The 22,420-nt window shown below is 36.2% G+C and overlaps 1 long non-coding RNA gene across 2 annotated transcripts in view; it reads left to right on the plus strand.

Moving 5' to 3' along the window:
• Nucleotides 1-3,427: 3,427 nt before the first annotated feature.
• Nucleotides 3,428-22,420, plus strand: part of LOC129534499 (uncharacterized) — a 294,565-nt gene continuing 275,572 nt past the window's right edge. Inside the window, exons 1-2 of one of the 2 annotated variants that reach the window (XR_008681113.2) lie at nt 3,428-3,567; nt 4,782-4,913. This is a non-coding gene — a long non-coding RNA (uncharacterized lncRNA). Of the gene's footprint in view, nt 3,568-4,515; nt 4,555-4,781; nt 4,914-22,420 lie in introns of those variants that run through there. The other variant, XR_010134348.1, reaches the window with a different exon arrangement.

Here is a 22,420-nt window from a genome sequence, read left to right on the forward strand (position 1 = left end):
TTAATAATATCTGGTGGATCTTAATTTAGCAGTTGTTAACCTGGGGTCCATGAATGAGTTTTAGGTGTCTGCGAGTCCCTCAAATTGTTGACATACTTTTGTGTGTCTGTAAGCTTAATGGTTTTTCATGGAAGAGGGGTCATATTTTTCAACTGTTTTTCATGATGTTCCTCCTCTGCGTGATTCATATGAGTGGAGCTTCTGGTATTCTATTTTCAGTCATTTAAATACACATCTCTTGGAGCTGTTTTGAGCTGCGGTCAGCTGCCTTTACTGACTTATCTATAGTTTTCTAAATAGAGACCTAGAAGTCACTTCGCTAAAGTTGCTTTGGACAGATTCAGTGGGATATACAAACAACAAATCTAGGAGTTTAGTCAGTAATTTGTTCTCATAAGATCTGCTAGATCTAGTCCCACTGGGCTATGAAGGCTAGCTGAGACTTAGCCCTATCACATCAATGAGACAGTAGGGGTGTATTCAGGAACCTGCGAGCTAGACTAGATAAAAGTGGGCTTCTTTAAGGCCTCAGAAGTGAGAGAGATGGGCTTATAACTTGGGAAGACAAGGATTTAAGAAAGGTTTTAAATTAAGAGTTTCTTAATAGGAGTTTTCTTCCACTGAGACCCAAAATGCCTACATGGAATTGGCAAGAAAGTGCTCATAATACCAGTGGTGTTTGAGGGGCACATTTATAATCCAAAGCCCTCACAGCCTACCAGAACCTGATGGAATTTTTGAGAGACACCATAATCAGAGGACAGGTGCGACAAGAGCCAGGGCCCTCTCCTGGTTCCAGGTCTCATTTCTGAGGACTGAAAGCTTACAATCCAAACCACAAAGCTGAATGTCTCTGGCATCCTTAGTCTGACCTGAGCCAATGCATGCACATGGGCTCTGCTCAGGTGAAGGGTGAGCAGCAACAGGCAGTGCCAGGATTGTCAGGTGGCAGTGGCATTGTGGGTTATGTTCGGAGCCTGCAGCTATAGGGAGAAGTATGGTCTTGCTCCTGCAGATGAGTTCTGGAAAGAACTGGATGGCTTGTCAGGGTTCTAGTCAAGTCAAATGACCCAAGGTTTAGTGAAATGCTTTAGTTTCAACTGAGAAAACTCGAGGATACATCAGAAATCAAGATGAATATCTGGTTATATATATTTTATACACAGGAAGTCAGAAAGAAAGGCTACAGCCAAGTAAGCATACAAATTAATATTGACTTGTCCTAGATCTACTAGATGCCACAATGAGGGCAGCAGTGGGTAAATCTAGACCTCAAGCACTGAGGAACTAGAGCTGCTGATATATGGCCAGCCTTAATTAGTATTGAGTTGAAGTATTAATTAGTATTGAGTATATGCTGGCTGAAGAGCTTCAGTGCATGCATTTAGTCAGACCAAGGACACGGCAGCTGCTGATGTGTGATAGGAACATGAATGCTACCTAAGCACATTCTCTATTTGAGTTGTATCTTGGTAACAATTACAGAATCTGTAATGCATAAAATTGACTTCTGATTCTGAAATCATGTGTTCACTTGAGAAGAGATAGTGAGATTTTATAGCAGGTGCTCAGGACAGGTGCTAGAATCAGAGAAGTGAGAATCATTTGCAATGTCTGGGTTCATGTTAGACTAGGTTCCTATTGAGACTCTCAGTAAGAATGAGGATGATTTGCTAGTTTTGAGGAGGGCAGCACAGATCATGGCATGAAAATATTTAGCCTATCAGTTATAGTCCCTTTTTTCATTTAATTAATATTTATTCAGTGCTTCAGTATATGTTCACAACACTGTCTTAGATTTTGATAATGAAATATCTAATAAGACAGTCAGACAAAGGGACAGGCAGTCCATGAAGACAAGACAAAATCCACATTTCAGGACAAACAAATATGACTCTAAGTGTTACAAGTGTTATAAGGAAAAACATACATACACACACACACACAGTATTAGTCCATTCTCATAGTGCTATGAACAAATACCTGAGACTGGGTAATTTATAAAGAAAAAGAGGTTTAATGGACTCACAGTTACACATGGTTTGGGAGGCCTCACAATCATGGAAGAAGGCAAAAGAGGAGCAAAGGCATGTCTAACATGGCAGCAGGCAAGAGAGCATGTGCAGGGGAACTGCCCTTTATAAAACCATTAGATCTCATGAGACGTATTCACCACGAGAAAAGCATGGGAAAAACCCACCCCCGTGATTCAATTACCTCCTACCAGGTCCCTCTCATGACAAGTGGGGATTATGGGAGCTACAATTCAAGATGAGATTTGAGTAGGGACACATCTAAACCATATCTATTACACACACACACACACACACACACACACACACACACACACACACACACACACAATTCTGGGCTAGTAAATCAGTACTGAAGGGGCTCTTTTAGGGTAGTCAAGGGAGGCTTGCTAAGGAGGTGACAAAAGCCAAATTATATTTCCTCCCTTTAGTTTTCACTGTTCTTTTATGGCAGAGCCCTTGCTCGTAGACAGATGTGGGGTACAAGACAATCAGGAGGGCAGAGTGTCAGTCCTACAAAGAAGCTGCAGTGCTGAGAGGGCAATAAGATGGATACTGAGGTCGGACACCTGGGTAATAGGCCAGACCTTTGTATGGGCCCTTTCTATGGCTGGGGATAGGGAGAATTTCCCTTTAGGAGTTGAGGGGCCAGGAACTTAGTCTCTCAGTCAGTGGAGACAGTGTGGGAGGGTGAGTAGCAGGTAAGAGCCTACCTGGCAACTATGGAGGGATAAAAATATCCAGATCAAGGGAGTGTCCCCAGCATGCATTCAGCTTCCCTTCTTGGATGATACCCCTGAAAAATCTGAGAAGCTGTAGGATAGTCAAATGTGACCTTCCAAAAGTTGCTGATACCAGTCAAATTGATACCAAACACTAATCTAAAAACTCATAAATGTGTGTCGCTGAATTCATTCAAAGGTCCTGGTCAGTTATTTAAAACCATCCTGTGATTAATAGACTTAAACCTTACCAACGAGAGAGAGAGAGAGAGAGAGAGAGAGAGAGAGAGAGAGAGAGACTGTGTGTGTGAGAGAGAAAACCATGCAAAAATTGTCTTTGATGACTATAATTAACAGAATAAACTCATAGGATAAGTCAAATCATCTTCTCAGACTATGGTTTTTTTTTTTTTAAAGTGAAAAAAAAAAAACTCCTCAAAAACTTCTCCTAGAGCAAGAAAAACTTCCAAAATCTGAGAGAAATGACAGGTATTTTAAGACTAAAGTTTGATTAGAAATGTGATAAGATAGAGGTAGTTCTCAGGAACAATGGAGGAAGTTTGAAAATACTCCCTCTGAACTCCAGAAATAGAAATGCAAATCTGAAACTGTCGCTGAATGATTTAAAGAAGTTGAACAAACTTAACGTAATCATATTGCAGATCAGGCGATTCTGAGGTGAAATTAAGGATGGAAATCATATGAAAGAGGAAAAGGTCAGAGAAAAGAAGCAAAAGTAGGGAAATAAAAGGCAAAAGAAAATCATAGAAAGAGGCAGAACAAAGGCCATCTTCACTTTGCACTTAACTCAGGTATGTCCTCCTGTTCTGTCTTCTAGGGTAGGGGCGAGAAGCTGATCTAGAAGCCAGATAAATTTGATGTTTCTGTTTATCGATTTCACCCAAAATGCTGATTTCCTGTCTCTTCATCCAGTTTTCTTCTGCTTCTAGTTTTTATTTTCTGGTTATCCTGATCAATTTTGATTTTCCTTTTCCTGGAGTGTTCATAGAGAAGATACAGCTTAGACTGACAGACAATTGGGTCATCAGAATAAAATCTAGGATAGTTTCATATGTATAAGATATACTATATTTTAAAGTAAACTTTGAAGTTGATTCAATTTCACACTTCCAATCAAATGGCACTATTGTAATAGAGAACCATTATAAAGAAGCTACAGAACTTCAAGCTTAGATTTCCTCAGCTTCGATAAATTGAGGTCTGCAATACACTGCCCTTAAAAAGTCTCCTTCACTAAAACACCTTACTCATTCTGACCAGAGTGAGGGCTATATAGCATACTCATCCTCAACTGTGGAGAAGCTAGAATAAATGGTGTAGGGTCTTCTGTGTCTTGGAGAAGCTCTATGTGTGCATCTCACATGCCACCTTCCTTGACACTGTATTAGTCAAGTCCTCTTGCCTATACTTCTGTTTTGGTTTCTGATGAGAACTTTACTTTTCTCTGATAAGGTTGATACATTGTTGAGAAGTTCAGCAAGCTTACAGAGGCTCTGACTTTCAGCCTATCTCTCGTCTTTTGTGGGTCCTTCCTCTTAGGAGAATACACAAAACATTATTCCCTGACATGCTTTTTGAGGCTCTGTAAGAAATGAACACTTTACCAAAAACCCCTTTGTTGCCTGCTGCGTGAAAGTGAGAATTACCACTGTGGGGAAATTCCAGCTCAGTGGTTCTCCACTCTGGCTTCACATTAAAAACACCTGGGGCATTTAAAAAACAATGCAGATACCTCAGCCCCCAGTCCAGGAAAGTTAATCAGAATCACTTGGATATAGGTAATTTCGAAAGCTCCCCAGGTGATCCTCATGTATTGCCACAGCTGAGAATCATTGCCTCTGTTAGTTCCTCTGCCCATCTAATTGAAATAGATTCTCTCAGGTGTCGCTGAATAAGGACCAGGTTTACTCAAGCTCACCATTTCTGTAGAAATTTAGATTCTGGTAACCACTATCAGGAGATCTGTATTAGGTCAGTTCACTCAACCCTGGCTTTCCTGTTTCAGCTTCCTTTGCAACTCTGTCAGTGGAAGACAAGTTGCGGTAGACAGGGTACAAGGACAGCATGGAAGAAAGAAAAAAATGCATCCCATTTTTTGTTATTTTCTCAACAGTCTCTGGAAGAAAAGAAAAAGAAGGTAAGTGTGAATAAAACCTTTGCAGCTTTATTCAAAGTGTTAGAATCTATACCCTATATTTCTTGTTGGATATAAACTAGGGCAAATAACACCCTCAGAAAAGTGTTTCTTTTCTTGTTGCCAAAAATGTAAAACTAGGATAAAAGGTAAAAAGTTTTCTACGTGAGGGTTAGAGACAACTCATCTGTTAATTTCCTGCTCCTGTTGGCTTACTTGCCTAGCCTTCTGACTTCTGCTGCCTATAAAAAAGTCATGTATGGGCATTTTCAGTTTTGATGAGGTAAAATTTTAGAATACTCTGGATGAGATACCGTCACAGAGTAAAATGGTGGGGTTCATCATATTTCATTAGGATAAGCTGAAGGGAAATATTTGTAGGTAATTTAATTTCCAGAAATAAGAGTTCAAGTGTGATCATTAGGTCAGTGGAGAAATTAAACTTATTCTTTATAACTTATTAAGTCCAGTGAGAAATGTCTAGGAGTGGATGTAGAGAAGTACAGTGACTTTTAGTAAAAAGGTTATTCCAAGTAACACTCTTTGGAGTCTTCAGGAATGAAAACGTAGGTATGAGGCATTCTCACTTGGATTTTAATGGTTCTGATAAAATGGCATGGAGGAGTAGTGATTTGAAAAAGAGCAAATACCACCCAGTTGCTTTTTATTAGGGTTATAGAATTGTACCTGGTAAAAGGAATAACCAAGAACCCGTAATGAAGCTCTGGGAAGTCACTTGAGTGAAGCCAAGAAAACTACCTCATTTAAAAAAAAGCACACATCCTAAAAGAAAATCGGATGAAAGATTATGTTCTCTCTCAAATGGTATCTGGTTAGCAGGGCCTGAGGCAGAAACTCAACATTGAAAACTAACACAGACAGATACCCTGCCACCCTTATCCTGGAGGAATTTCTAATTTTAACAACAGCAGACCCAGAGTGAAATCAGCTTCTGTATCTCCTCAGTGAGCGGCAGTTACTCTTATTCAACAAATGTTTGTAGAATACATGAATTATGTATAAGAATATATATAATTATATAAGAGAATGAATAATGAGATAAAAAGAAATCAAGAAGGCACTTTAACCCTGCCACATTGGTAATATCAATCAAATGTCTTCAATTAATTCCTACCCTTTGATCTAGCAATTATACCTTAGGAATCTGTTCTAAGGATATAAAAAACGCAAATTTATGTGAAGTATCTTCATAAAAGCATTATTCATAATATTAAAACATTACAATATTGGATTAAATCAAAATGTTCAATAATGTGAAAATAATTAGATGATTGCATATTATGTTTCTGAAGGCTGTATATTATAAAAACCCGCATTTTCTACTAAGTGGGAAAAATAAATGTATATACACATTTTTCTTACAATTAAAGAAATAAGTGACTTTTCTGTCTGTCTACAAAAGACTAAAAAGAAATATATCACCATGTTGATGGTAGATATCTGGGTATTTGGGTAATAGATTGTTATTGTCTACATCTTGTACAATAAGTTTTGTGTTACTTTTTTATTTGAAAAAAACTGGAGATATTAATTTTAAGAAGCTTTTTTATATCTTGAGATTGTAGATAAAGATACTGTACAAAGATTCCTCTGATATGGTTCAATCAAAGAGTATTTACCATGTGGTAAGCACTGCATATGGTTGTAGATGGTATTGAAGTTTCTTCAGAAGGTGTCTGGGGGCAGAGAGCTAGCTATCTGGTTGAAATAGTACAAAAGTCCATTTAATGTATGCTAAATTGAAAGGCCTGATTGAAGTACTGGGGAGGGACAGAGTAGATTGAGGTATACGAGCTGCTGTAGGCAGAATGACTTCAAGAGTATTGAGGCTGATGAAATTTCAAGTTGTCCATAAAGAACAAGGTGTTACAGGCAGGGCAAGTGGTAGAAGTAGAAACAAACACTGAGTGAGCTATGAAAAAAAGACAAGGCAAATCTGAATGGAGATTGCATGTTGGGGAATAGTGGAAAATAAACTTAGATAATTTGGGGGAAGTTGGATTTTGAGCAGGGTTATGAATTGGCAAGAGAACTGATAGGGCTATGTGTGTTCAATGTAAGAATGAAATAAGTAAAGCAACTAAGTCAGTTGTTGCAATTTTTAAAGGACTAGGGGAAATGAAAGAACTAGACTGAGTGGGATCTACGCAATTGATGATACAGAAGCTATAAATAGTCACCATCAAATGGTTGTTGGAAGAAAACACAATCTGCAAGATAAAAATGGGGGAGGTAAGGCCAGGCTTTTGCCTGTAATCTCAGCACTTTGGAAGGCCAAGGTAGGAAGATAACTTGAGGCCAGGAGTTCAAAACCAGCCTGGGCAACATAACAAGACCCTGTCTTTACAAGAAAAAAAAATAAATTGGGCAGAATAAAAAGAATAAGCCTTTTAGGTTGTGAGTTAGAGGAAAAAGAGGTAAAGAACATAAATGAACAAGGCAAACACATGAGGAAGTGTGCTCTTGGCTAAGGAGTACAAAAATTCAAAATAGCAGAGTGATTCAACTCATTCATCTGAGTGCCTCCCAGAAACCATATTGCTGCTTTGAACGTGGAAACTGTAACTGAATGAAACGTTGTGTTGTTTGCATTCTGTTGCCATCTGCTGTGAAAGCAAGGCCCTGAAGGTTTTACCTACAAAGAAAAACTTAAATTCTTAAGATGTTTTGGAAATTTTTCTCAAAAAAAAGAAAAAAAAACCCACAAAATTTTCTCAAGAGCTCCAAAGAATGCATAATGACAAGTAAACAAGGCAGAATTAAAAAAGAAAGAAAGAAAAATCTTGCAAAGAGTTACAGGGATATGTTACTGGCATCGAGAAGGAAGAAGGCAGATTTGTAATGATGGGTGAATTAAATAGAAATATAATTTGTCTTGATTCATAGTATCCCAGATAAAACAGAATTTTTAATTAAACGTATAATTATTACAGAAAAGGCAAGAAACTCTGTGCCTTGAGGTGAGAGAGAAAGTAAATGGGATGCCACAGGGTCAGTGATCTGCTGTGGGCAGCCCCTGATGCTTTTGTGACTGTTGGTCCACCTTTTGCACTAGATAGTTCCAGGGGTCTTGAAAAATGGAAATCTGGATCAATGTTGCCATCTGCCCAGGCTTAGTTTTGGCAAGCTGTTAACTTATTGCCTCGGGTCATACATTGATTCCTAGATTAAAGGATTAAAGTACTAATGTAAATAATCCAGCTACCAGAACCACAAAATGGAGGAATAGGCCTCCAACTTTTAATTTAATTATGCTGTCTATTCAGGATATTTAACAAGGGGGCTATTATGTCATGTGTAGTAAGCATTTCTAAAGGCTCTGATGAAGGAAGTCAAGTCTTGTGAAAAGATCTGCCTTATAAAGAAGGTTACTGAATGGTTTTAATTTTTTAAAAATCTTGTTGAGACCAACTGAGATTAAGTTAATAAAGGGTTAGAAAGATAATTCTGGAAGATAAATGAACAACAAAAAATTCTGAGTAAAAACTAATTGAACAAATGACATAACATTTTAAAAAGCAACCAGCAAAATTAAATGGAAAGATTAAGGCACCCCACTTTTAAATACTCTTAATAAAAATAAATAAAGCATAGAAATTATATAAAGAGCTACTTTATTTGTCTTGTTTTTTTTTTTGGAAGATACATGATATCTGGATATCCTAAAAAACATGTGAGTCTGTTGTGATCACCAATAATAGTAGTTGATGAGGCTTGTGATGGCCATTGATGTCAGGATTAACTGTGTGGTATCTGCAAAGCTAGGGAGTATGCCTAAAGAAATATTGTTATTGAACTCCTGGGAATCACTCGTTAATGAATGTGTGGGTTAAACTACAAGTTTATTACCTGGTACATTTTTAAGGAGAGCATTTCTAACAGCATTTGTCCAAAATGATCTGAATAACATCAATAAAGAACTGTAACACCTCTGCAAAATGATGCATTTATAAACTTTGACCATAGGTGACCTTATTAGCTATGGCAGTAAGATGTTGCTGAGAGTGACAGGCACTAATCATAGTCCTTGTAGAACTGGAAGGAGCTTTAGAAAAGGATCTTTGCCAATCCTTTCATTTTATAAATAAGGGAGCTAAGGCCAGATAGGTTGTCACTTGCCCAAGGTCATATCATTAACTGGTAGTAGAGCTAGGACTGGAATCCCAATCTCCAGAGAAATCTTGGATTGACAGTTCTGACATTGGGCATCTTTCCTGGATATCACCTTGCCCTATCCTACCCTGAATCAAGAATAATGTGGACTCTTCCAAAGAAACAACAACAACAAAAGAGGCTATTGATGAGAGAAAAACAGGTGCAAGAGAATGATCATTTCAAAAGCTATTAGAGGGTAGTATATGTATATGTTTTCCTACGAAATTTAACAATTTAATATTAAAGACTGAGGGGTGTGTTTATAACACATTTCTTTTCCTTTTTTTTTTTTTTTTTTTTTGAGATGGAGTCTCACTCTGTCGCCCAGGCTGGAGTGTGGTGGTACGATCTCGGCTCACTGCAACCCCCACCTCCCGGATTCAAGCAATTCTCCTGCCTCAGCCTCCCTCGTAGCTGGGATTACAGGTGCCTGCCACCATGCCAAGCTAATTTCTGTATTTTTGGTAGAGACAGGGTTTCACCATGTTGGCCAGGCTGGTCTTGAACTCCTGCCCTAGTGATCTGCTGGCCTCGGCCTCCCAAAGTGCTGGGATTACAGGCATGAGCCCCTGCGCCCGGCCTCATAACACATTTCTTCAAGATACAAGATTTCTTTAAGATATACAGAATATGGAGGTGACTTAAATACTTGTTATTATCACCAGTATCACCATCGTCATGCCATTATCATTTCTTGAGAACTAATAATGTGCCTGGCACTTTTAGATATTTTGCAAACATTATATCCTTGGTTCTTAAAAAAAGAAATATGCATTACTTTAACAAAAACTGTTCTTAAAAAGCATAAGAAACTTGCTTAAGTGGTATACAATTACTAAATAATGGAGCTAAGCTACAAATCCAGGCATCTTTGGTCTCTAAACCTGTGTTCTAATGACTATTTACATCAGCCCACAGCTCACCACTGTTAAAATATAAATATTAACAGAATGACATAATTTGTCTTTTATACCATCATGGAAAGATTTTATTATCAGGTAGCATTCCAGAATACCTCGTATTTTACCAACTCCCCTTGGAATACCTCATGCAAAATGTGTATCATGTGTCAAGAAGATGCAAAGTGGTGAGTGGCAGAGGAGAACCCGGAGGTAATTATGGGTAGGGTGAGCAGAGGAGAAGGATCCCAGTATTTAAAATGAACCTTCAGCTGGCCTCCTGTGAAATCTGCTCCCCTGTCTCTAGACCCAGATAGTTTCTGAGTAAATGGTTGTTGATTATTAGAAGGTAAATTTTCTGAAAATTATTTTAGAACAATTGTAAAAACTGTTGCTCAAATGTTTCGCTTTGTAAAGTTATCAAGATATTATATATGCCCCATAGATTCCCATTTAAAAATGTACTACAATCCTAAATTTCAACTATATGTTTTTCAAGTACTTTAATGAACTGATATGGACAGCTAACCTTATATGAACTCTCCACCCGAGGCTGTGAGCTGCCTCTCTCAGTTGTGGCTTGGCTCCTTAGAGATTGCCTTTTTTTTTTTTTTTTCAGTCAGGTGTTTTTTCAAATATCTATCATGTTTTATAATGTAGAAGTGCGCAAAAGGCATGGTCTATGATCACAGATTTTTTTAGTCTAGTGGCAAAGACAGACATTGAGCAAATAAACATATGAATAAAGACACAATTGCAAATTGTGCTAAGTGTTATAAAGGAAACACTAAAACAGCAAGTGGTAAAGAAGCATCAGAAGGCTAAGTTCCAGATGAGGTGGGCAGAAGAGAAGGGTCCCTTGGCTGGCTTATGTTAGGCCTATTAACCTTCAAGTTAAGGGACCTGTATTTCGTGAAGGAAGGTTGTGAGAATGCACATACCCTACAGAGAGAAGTTGAACTTTGACAAAAATAGTGTTGGTTCGGTCTGAAAGAACGAATATGTCTTGGAAGCCAGACATAATTACACACACTTTACATATTGGCTGGCTATATACAATGGTGAAAAACTGAGGAAATAAAGCAAGTATGATACAAAAGCAAAAGGAAATTCCAAGACCTTGTAACTAGTGATGATAAAGGAAAGCTGCATTATCATAGTGTGTCATAGTGAGTACTCTAATGATCCGTCTTTCATTAATAAAGAGTCCAGTTACATTGCCATTAGCAGAAGACAGCTTTTAAAAGGAAGAGTCTGGAGAAAGCATTGATATTTTTTTAATTGATGCCTTTTCTACACTATGTGCTTGCCTCTTCAACTAATAGCAAAAACATCTTTGTGGTCTTCTGATATCTGAGGAAAGGTGAATGTTGGTAGGTGGGAAAAAACTCTCTCATTGAAACAAAGGCTACTGTATTTCTGGGCCATCTACCAATGACACACTCATTTATTATTCTTGAGACCTAGGCCTGTTAGTACTATTCCAACTAGCAATCCATGAAAAAATGGAGGATGGATTTAAATTAGAAGGATGCCATCTTCCCCTCAACAATATCTGGGCCCTCTAGAGGGTGTACCTCTGAGGTACCAGTCACTTTTTAATTTTCCATCTCTGCATTGGTAAAGGGTTAGCACTTCCAAATGTTATAACATTTTTTGAAAAATTAGGAGAGCTGCATCTATACCAAGAACAAGGACTCTAGACCCAGAATTACTTACCTGCAGCCCATTCATTCATTCATTCAGATATATCTCATATTCAATCAACATTTATACCTCATATGTTTAGGCACTTTTGTTAAGCCTTGGGGATTCAACACAGAACTAAAATCTAGTACAGTAAAATCTAGCATAGCCCTTAAGAACTTCAGAAAGCAGAGAGGAAGGCTGCTAAATAAATAGAAACATTTTAAGGGTAGAAAAGAAAAATTGCACCTGATAGAGTTTGACAAAGAAGACTTTATTTAAGACTATTGCCATAGGGAAGAGAGATTGAACTTAATTCTACTGAAACAGGCAGGAGAGTTTCTAAGCTCTGGGACAAACCAGTGAAAAAGTACTGGAGGATATTAGTGGCAAAGTTGGTCATCGTAATTAGGTGGTGGGTGTTTGGAATTGGTGCTCAGGGAAATTAGGCTCCTCCCCTCCCACAGAGATAGCAATGGGGTGCTATCTTTCTTGGTGAGTACATTCAAAGGGTGGCCCCCAGGTCCTTAAAAATACATTTCTGGGTTGTAAACCGGCAAGAGGCTGGGAGAAATTCATATCTCCAGGGGGCAGAGAAAGAATGATAATTTCAAGTATTCTCAAATAAGTGCTCTAAGAAAAGGGAAGTCAGGGGCCAACAGGCAGGAAGAAACCTGCCTGTTCAAAATGTATTCAAGCTGATGGGAAAACATGAAGGCTGTCTTGATTAGTACAGAGTAATCAATGGAATGTTGGAATATTTATCTCAAGGAACATACAGGAAGATAATAGTTAAGTTATATAGGCAGTATAAGTTAAGATGATTCACAGTGCCATTTAAAAGTTAAGAGGCAAGGTGGTGTGGTCAAAAGATTTTAAGGTTTTAAGCCTGACTGTTGTTTGTTGCTTGTTATAACAGTGTGTGATATTGGATAAGTAACAGTATGTTTGAGCTACTGTTTTTATCTTTGATGGAGAAATGATTGTCTGTTCTGCCTAATTCATAGTGTTATGAATAGCAAATTCAATAATATTTTCCTCTTCACCTGGAACCCCATTTAAGTAGTAGAGCAGCAAATAAATGCAATATAGAATTATTAAATTGTCAAAAGGTTCTAAACCTAGTCAGTTTAAAAATATACTGTTTTTAGTTTTCAACTAACTAGAAATTCTCTTTTTATATAAACCATCTCCCCCCAAAATTTTCATTTGGAAATGTTTTGCTTTATTTCATTAAACCATCATAATTAGCATACCAAAACTTTTAAAAATAGTATAAAAGAGAAAACATTTTCATATTTCAGATTTCTCTATTAAGAGATTACTACAACATGCCCAAATGGGGTTTATTTTAGAAAACAAGTGGGTTTATGTTAGGGAACCTACTAATATAATTAATAAGTCAGAGAAAAATACTATTTTCAAAAGATTCAGAAAGGTAATTTTATAATATATAACAACCAGTTCTTATTTTTAAATTATGAAAAAATAGGAATGGACAGTTACCTTTATAATGAAAGGCTATCTATTGAAGTCAACAGAACTTCATATTTAACCTTGAAGCATCAGAGGCATTTCCATTAAAATCAGAAACAAGACTTAGAGGCACTAACACTGCTATTAGCATTGTTCTGGGAGTAGGAACCAATCAATTGAAACAATCAGCAGTTATAAGAGATTGTACCATTAAAAAAAGAGGGAAAATATGACTCACAGCATTCTTGAACAAATAAGTGTAAATTAAGAGATTCTGCTGAAGATAAATTAGAAATATTAAAAGTTTATTAAAGAAACTTATAAATAAATGTATAAACAATATAGTTTTATATTGTAGCCAAAAAAAGTAGCAAAAATAATTTTAAAATGTCATATTCCAAATGACCTAACAATTGAATTATAAAAAGAAACACAGAGAGACTTTGTGAAAACAATTACAAATCGGTAATGAGGATGAAATTAAATGACTAAACAGAGACATAATGTGTTCTTAAATGAGAAACTAAATATTACAAAAATAAATACATTAATTATTTTCATATTAAGTCATCAAGGTAATGTGATTCTAAACAGAATGAAGAGAATATTGAACTTGAAAAAGTACTTACAAAGTAATAAAGCAGTTATAAAATTATAAAATACATCTATGTTATTAAAAATATAACCATACACAACTGAATGAAGAAAATTTTTAAAGATTTTCTCCTTTCTTTCTCCTTTCTAGCCCCACACATTTTCCCAAAGCGTCCAAATGTACAGAGTAGCTTGAGATATCTGAAGAAGCCACCCCATTGCATGTTACATGTGCTATAAGTAGGCAGTTCTTAAAGTAATATATTACTGGCCAAGAAGTGATACAGCGCAGTTTAAAAAGATTGACTATGACCAATGTGGTAAAAGGAAGATGATTGAATTTGTTAGGCTTAGGGGAGTGTCTGGCTCTCTGTGAGCAGAGTGCTGATTGAATCAGAGTGGATTCATTATATGGTGCTGGAACAATGGATTCAGAACAAAAATAAACTTAGAGTCTTTTCATACACCATGCCCCCAACTTATTTCACCAACTTATTTCACTATGCAGCCAACTTATTTTAAATAACTAAAAACAAGAAAACATAACAACCACATGGAAATATAGGTAAATACAATTTCAGAATGGAGATCTTTCTAAGCATAAACTTGGCAGAAGAAATGATATGGAAAAAGTGATTGCTTTGACTGAATAAAGACTACTAATATTTTATAAGTCAAAGAATTAGAAATAATAAACTAAGGGATATATTCAGAACATATATATTAAATGTAGAAGTATTATTTTTCTATGTAAAGAGATATATTACTAAAATCAGTTTGAAAATTATCACATCAGTATAAAATTCAGAAAATAGAGTAAACTAAAAAATTATCTATAAAAGCTAACATGTAAAAATAGGTTTCTTAGTGGTTTATAAGGAAAGTAATAAAATTAAAACAAAATACTCTTTCATCTTCCACATTATGACAAGTAAGCAACATAACATCTAGTGCTAGACAGTAGTAAAATGGGAGTTTCTCTTGTACACTATTAGCTTGGATATAAGAATCTACAGCCTTTCTGGAAGCTTAGTTGGCAAATTGAATTAGGAGTTTTAAATAACCTTTGGACTAGAAATTTCATAAATAGGATTTTTTCAAAATAAGTACATTTAGATTAGATATAATCTAAATATCCACAGATATGAGAAAGACTGTATAAATCACAGTACACCCATAGAATAGAATATTATAAAAATGTTTAGTTATGTTTTTAGAGAGTTTTAATGAATGGAGGAATGTTTATAAAAGGGAACTGAACAAACAAAACAATTAGAATGAAATTACATATGGTAGGAATACAATTTCATATGTTACCTATGTAAATGCATAAGCAAAGACATGCCTGAAATCCACTGAAATATTAATCTTCAATTGTGGGTAAACTTTCATTCTTTTTACTCTAAAGTGTTCTAATTTTCAAAAGTTACTATTAAGTAGTCAGAAAAAAGTGCTAGCAAAACATAAATGTATTGAGGACTGCTCATGGTTTGTTTATAAAATGTTTGTGGTCACATTATTCCAACAATTGCAAACATCCCAAAAACACTGGGTAGATATTATATAGATTATGAATAATTTTTCTCTAAACTCAGCCCAACTATAACCCTAATACTAGCCATTCTGCTTCATAAGTAGCAAAGCAAGCCACATGTTTTCAAAATTAAAAAAATTTCCCATTGTTCTGAGATTATGAAAAATTATGTATAGTATAATCTTAATGCATCAGATAATAAGACAGATAATGTAAATTTATTCTGGGCACTGGAAAACAGTGGAATTATGCACTTTATGTCAGGTATCCATCTTTTTCTAATTTATATATTTTTTATTTAATAAATATTTATTAAGCATTAAGTAAAACTTACATTCTGAAAAAGATTACATTGTCAGGAGTCATAAATTAAAATATTAGAAAAATAATCAAGATGATAGTTTTTCTGGGACTACCTAAGTTCTAAACTCCAGAACTTAACTGATAAAGGGAACAAATCTTATTTATTTACCGCAATATTTTCAGTGAAACTTCCTATCCCCATTACTTTTATATATTTATTTTCCCTCATTTTTGTATTAGTGCCTCGCCTCATCATCATTTCCTTTGTGCATTAGTTTTTCAGTCAACTTGATAGTTCCCTACAGGATCCACTAACCTGTTCTAAACATAGTAAGCACTCATTAAATAATGGATTTAATTCCATGTTTCATGCACATGCAAAATTATTGCTAAGCTTGCATATTCAATTTTAGATTATTTTTCTCTACTAATGGATAATGCCTTTACAGGTATTGTCCATTTAATACCCTGCATGCCTAAGACTCAGTGACTTTCTCTAAATATCTAGCTATGAAATTAAACTATTGAATATTTAATAATGCTTAAATATTCATGTTCTTGGAGGGCAGGAATATATAAAAATGGGATTCATATTTTATTCCCTTAGATAATGGTAGTGAAACAATAATCATTGCATCTCTTGAGCATATAGTTTGCTATAGAGCACAAAACTAAGTAAATGTCCATCATATAGAGATAGCTAGAGGCCTGAATTATTGGGTGTGAGATGTCAATACCATTTGTATATTAATAGTTGTTTGCTGGATTTCCTAAATTAGATAACTTACCTTCATTTACTTACTGAAGTAATTAGATGCTGTTATAGGATAAAGTTAAAATTATAAATTATTTTTTCTTATTAATGAAAGAGTTGTGGAATCTACGAAGGTATTAATGAAGTGTCAAGAAATATGTGGACTAAGAAAAAGTAGAGATATATAATTTAGCTTAATTGTGTTAAAAATAAATATGTATTACCAGGGTGGATGAAATCTTGCATGTTCTGCTAAAATAGGAGAAAATAGAAGCAGCAGGAATGATGACTGAAGAACTCATTGTATAAATCAGTGGTTTCTGAACTGGTGCAACTGCAACATCAGATACAAATGATAGTCCACTGAAGCATGGGAAGAAAATAGTAGCAATGGCATTTACAAATTCCTGAAAAAAATTAAAGTTAAGCTTTGCCTATATTTTAAATATGAATTGGTACTGGAGTCTTCACTAGTTCATTATGTCATATTTCTTATTTTGTGAAGAATCCTGAGGGAAGAGTGGAGGTTGCACAACCTTAAGAAAATGTTTGCTTTCAGCATTTTGCAATGCATTATAATGTGCAGGCATCTCATTAAGTGGTTTATGGATTATATTATCTAATTTTAACTACACTAAACTTCTGCAAATGGATAAATGATCAAAATGAATTTCGTGAATAACTCTGGGTTGAAGATAATATTTGTAAGTACAAGCAGAAAAGCAACTCTCCTCCCTACTCCATAAAAAAAAAAAAAGAGCTGAAATTCTGCTTCATGTATAGGTTTTTCACTAGCTACATTCCAAAGCAAGATAAATGAAGATCCAATCAGGTCAGGTAAAAAGGTCAGCTAAATTGTTTGCAATTATGAAATTATTAAGAAACTTGGCTGAGTGTGGTGGCTCATGCCTGTATTCCCAGCACTTTGGGGGGCCCAGCGGGGTGGATCAGTTGAGGTCAGGAGTTTGAGACCAGCCTGACCAACATGATGAAACCCTGTCTCTACTAAATATACAAAAATTAGCCAGGCTTGGTGATGTGCACCCATAATCCCAGCTACTCCAGAGGCTGAGGCAGGAGAATTGCTTGAACCCAGGAAGGGGAGGTTGTAGCAAGCCGAGATTGTGCCACTGAACTCCAGCCTAGGTGACAGAGTGAGACTCCATCTCAGAAAAAAAAAAAAAGGATTTGAACAATGTGAATGATATACTTCAATACTCTATTTTTAACAATAAACACCCTATACATTTTGTAAATGATAAACATATCATATCTTGAAATATTGGCTAATAATAGTATATTTATACATCTGTATAATTTTTAAAGAAATCAAGTAAATATAGATTATGATCATGTGTAACTGTTTATTTCATTATATTTATTTTCTTTTTTTAAAATTAATTAATTAACTAATAATTGCTGATACGGGTACTTCTCAAAGAAGTTTGAAGACCACTGTTAGAGATTGTGAATTTAACGTTATCCTGGACAAGGTGGACCAGGACTGGGTTAGGCAAAATGGTAGGAGCTAATATAAAGTGAATATTTATCAATATGCACATCGAAAAGTAAATCTAAGCATTAGATGAGAGTTAGGAAAAGCCTGACAGTGATCTTCAATTATTGACTAATCAATACTCCAGTACTGACCAAAATTTTCATAATGTTACTGAATCCCATTTGGAAAGCGTAGGAGTGGTGTTATACACTGTTCAAAGGCAAGATTCCCTAGGGCACTTTCGATTAGGAACCTATCTGACAGCTAAGTTCCATGCTCACTTTCTTTTTTTTTTTTTTTTTTGAGACGGAGTCTCGCTCTGTCGCCCAGGCTGGAGTGCAGTGGCGCGATCTCGGCTCACTGCAAGCTCCGCCTCCTGGGTTCACGCCATTCTCCTGCCTCAGCCTCCCGAGTAGCTGGGACTACAGGCGCCCGCCACCACGCCCGGCTAATTTTTAGTATTTTTAGTAGAGACGGGGTTTCACTGTGTTAGCCAGGATGGTCTCGATCTCCTGACCTCGTGATCCACCCGCCTCGGCCTCCCAAAGTGTTGGGATTACAGGCGTGAGCCACCGCGCCCGGCCTCACTTTCTAAATGTATATTTTTTCCTGTTGAAGCGGATCATCCAAGAATATAATCAAGAGCATGTGTAGACTACCCTTCTAACTGTAAATTAATACCATCTCCTTTCCTTTAGCCCTGACTAGTGCTATGCTGGATGTTGCAAAGTATTTCAGAATGGCTACTGTAGGAGTCTGTATTCCAAGTTTTATTTTAGATCAGAGTAAAGCAAAAAAGATGCATTTGCTCTATCCCATAGATTGTACTCTCAGAATACAAATACACTATTTAGCAAGAGGAGCAGAACCTCTAGGGGCAGCAAACAGGCTGTTTTATTCCAAAATGTTAGGCAAAGCTAATGTCTGGGGCTATCTCTGGACTCCCTACTGCAGTAATGATGAACGCTAGAGATTTGGAGTTTTAGAAATCCATCCTAAGAGGGAGAAACTGGGTCCTTCTTGTGGGAGACCTTAGACTTTCTCCAAAGACAGGAAATTGCTGCTGTAGGAATGATGTCACTACTTAATGGAGGCACTCCCTAGCATACTACAGCACTCTGAAATAAGTTGTGGTAACTTTGGAATGCCAGAAAGAAAATAGACACAGAGTTAATTCAGTCTTTGTTCTTCTCACATAAGCTGGGAAAAAGTGATCAGACAAAACGTGAAGCCTATGCCTGATGCATTCACCAGATATAAACAAACGAAAAACACTAAAGCAGATTCATACCAGGCTTATATCTGAAAAGTCATAACTAGACTCATACCTGAAAAGTTATTAAAGTTACTTTTATTGAATTTTGTCTCTAGGAACAAATTGTGCACATCTGGGCAATAAATACCTGGTGATAGATGATTTAAGTCATCATGGTTAGTGTATCTCACAGGAGAAAAGAAAGTAGCAAGAGTCCACCATAACTAGAGTGTCATGGGAACAAGTTTTCTTTTCTTTTTTTTTTTTTTTTTTTGAGAGGGAGTTTGGTTCTTGTTGCCCAGGCTGGAGTGCAATAGCACGATCTCGGCTCATCGCAACCTTTGCCTCCTGGGTTCAAGTGATTCTCCTGCCTCAGCCTCCCAAGTAGCTGGGATTAGAAGCATGTGCCACCATACCTGGCTAATTTTGTATTTTTAGTAGAGATGGTGTTTCTCCATGTTGGTTGGACTGGTCTCGAACTCCCGACCTTAGGTGATCCGCCTGCCTCGGCCTCCCAAAGTGCTGGGATTACAGACATGAGCCACCGCGCCCAGCCAAGTTTTCTCTTTTTATAGATTTTCTGGTAAGATTCATTCAAATTAAGGAGTGTATTTTTTAAAAGAGCTTATTTCCAATAAATTTCTCATATTTAAAGTTATAATTTGATAAGCTTTAGTTTGGTGTATACATCCATGTAAACATCACCATAAGAGAGGGAACATAGTTGTCACTCCTTTGAGGTAAGTGTGAGACCCAGGGGGAAGACTTTTTATAATGAGAAGAACATTATGCTGATAATAGATTTTTGCGGAATATTAACTTATATAAGGGATGGAAAAAGTGTAAGAGATGAGAAAATAGAAGTCAAAAGAAAGGTAGGAGGAATAACAGTAGGAAGAAACAAATGATGAGGACACGTTTTAAAAGGCACAGGGTATAAAAGTAATAAAATCAAGTGAATGAAAAATGGTAAATATCCACCAGTTTGGCACAGGAAAGTAATTGTGGGAGAGATTTTAATCAAAATGATGAGGGTAAAAATCGTAGTGCCAGTGATTTTGTGGCAATGGGAGGTGAGGAGATGGTAACCTTGAATATAGACTACCCTTTTCAGAAACATGGCTCTAAAGTTCCAGGGAATTACGGTAGTGAGAAAGAATGTAGGGTCCCTGGAGGGTTAAGGGTTTGCTTGTTTAGTCTGTTTTCTATTTTTTTTAATGGTTAATAGTTGTTTACATCTATTGACTTTCAGAGAGAGTAAGTAAGAAGATGGTGAAGATAAAATAGAAACAGGGATAATTAAGAGTGTGAGCAAATGAAAAAGAAAAGAGAGAAGACCCAGATAACAAGTGAAATAATTATTCAGGTTAAGTTAGAAGGGTCCTTCTTCTAACAAATGATGAAGAAAAGAGGTGAATATCTATTTTGGGCAATTTTATCTTTTGATTTTTCTTATATCTCTTTTGTTCTGACTTCTCAGTCAATTGGCTAGGCTTGTGTTTTTCTACCCAAATCTCTCCCTCTCTCTCTCTCTCTCTTTCTCTCTCGCTGTCTCTTTCTCTCTCTCTCCTTCTGTCTCTTTCTCTATTTTCTTTCTTTCTTTCTCTCTCTCTTTCTTTTCTCTTTTTTTTTTTAGATGTTCTTAGTAAATGGTACCACCATCTATTCAGGACAACAATCTAAAAGTCATCCTCAATTTGTGCCTTTCCTCTGCCTTGTATATGCAATCCGTCAGTATATCTTTCAGTGCAACTTTCAAGATACGTTTTGAATGTAATCATTCCTTACTCTCTCTACCACCAACAACCAACTCAAACCATCACTATCTATCTACTGTACTGCTAAAGTTCCTTAATGGGTAGGTTGACCGTAGACATAACTTCCTAACCTAAAGAGAGCATTTTCTTTGAAATGGATTAAAAAGATATTTATACTTAAAAGGAGTATTAGAAAAGACCCAAAGGGCCTAAGAGGAATGATCATCCCACTAATGAATTCCCCTTTTTTCCATTCTTGTTCCTGTGCAGTCTGTTCTTCATATGACTGCAAGAGTAAAGAGTAATCAAATGGTGCCAGCATTCTTCCTCACCTATTCCCACCTTCAGACTTTTTGGAGACTTCTATTAGGCATACAGTTAAAAGCAACTCCCCTCAATAATCTGCAAGGCCTTGCATGAGCTGAGGCCTGATCACCTTTTCCAACTTGTTTCAGATCCTAGGCCCACTGCCCATCTTTCTTTTTTAGAATCCATCAGCCAAATAGGTCTCTTGCCTACTTTATATAGCTAAAGAAAAACAACAACAACAACAACAAAAAAAAACAAATTCTGTCATACCTCAGGGCTTTTTCATTTGTTCTTCTTTCAGCTAGGGTGCACTTTTCCTGACTCATCCTATGGGTGGCTGTTTCTGAAGAGTTAAGTCCAAGTTCAAATGTCATCACCTCAGAACATTCCTTCCTCACCACACAAGTAGCACACTTCTAACCTCCCAGGCACTATCTACAGGTAGCACACTTCTAACCTCCCAGGCACTATCTACCCTACTACGTGTTTATATTCTTCATACAGTTTGTCACAACCTATAATTATTATGTATTTTTTTGTTTACTTCTGTGTTATTTGTTTTCTTTCACTGATAGGTAATTCCATGAGGTTGAAGTCCATGTCTATCTCAGTCATTATTATGCTCTAGTCAGTGTCTGTATATAGTAACCACCCCTCAGAAACACTTTTTGAGTGAATATATGGGTAACAAATAATTATATTAGCAATGGGGAAATCAGTGAAAGAATTCTTAGCTAATGGCCTCTACTTTTTCTGAAAGGTAAAAGAAAAATTAATCTACAAAAAAACATGAAGCGTAGTTCAAGAATAGACTAGATTTCAAAAATAGATATGTACACATTACATATGTACATATCTATTAAATGTACACTTTACATATGTACATATCTATTACATGTACACATTACATATGTACACATTACATATGTATGTATTTATTAAGTGATAAAAGTAACACTACTGTATAGTGGGGTTGGGGGAAGAATGATCCTTTTGCTACATTATGCTGGGTCAATTATATCCATATGAAAAACTACATCTAGACCTCTACTTCACAACACATACAAAATCAGTATCAGACAGATTGAAGACATAAATTTGAAGGGAAAAATATAGCTATTAGAGGAAAATGTATGATAACATCTTCATGACCTTGAAGAAGGCACAAATTTGAGAGATAGTCACATAAAAATTATAACTTGGACTATATTAAAATTAAGAACTTGTGTACCTCAAAAGATTACATTAATAAAATGGAAAAGTATTCAC

Source organism: Gorilla gorilla, chromosome 5 (genome assembly GCF_029281585.2).
Source record: "Gorilla gorilla gorilla isolate KB3781 chromosome 5, NHGRI_mGorGor1-v2.1_pri, whole genome shotgun sequence".
NCBI lineage: Eukaryota > Metazoa > Chordata > Mammalia > Primates > Hominidae > Gorilla > Gorilla gorilla.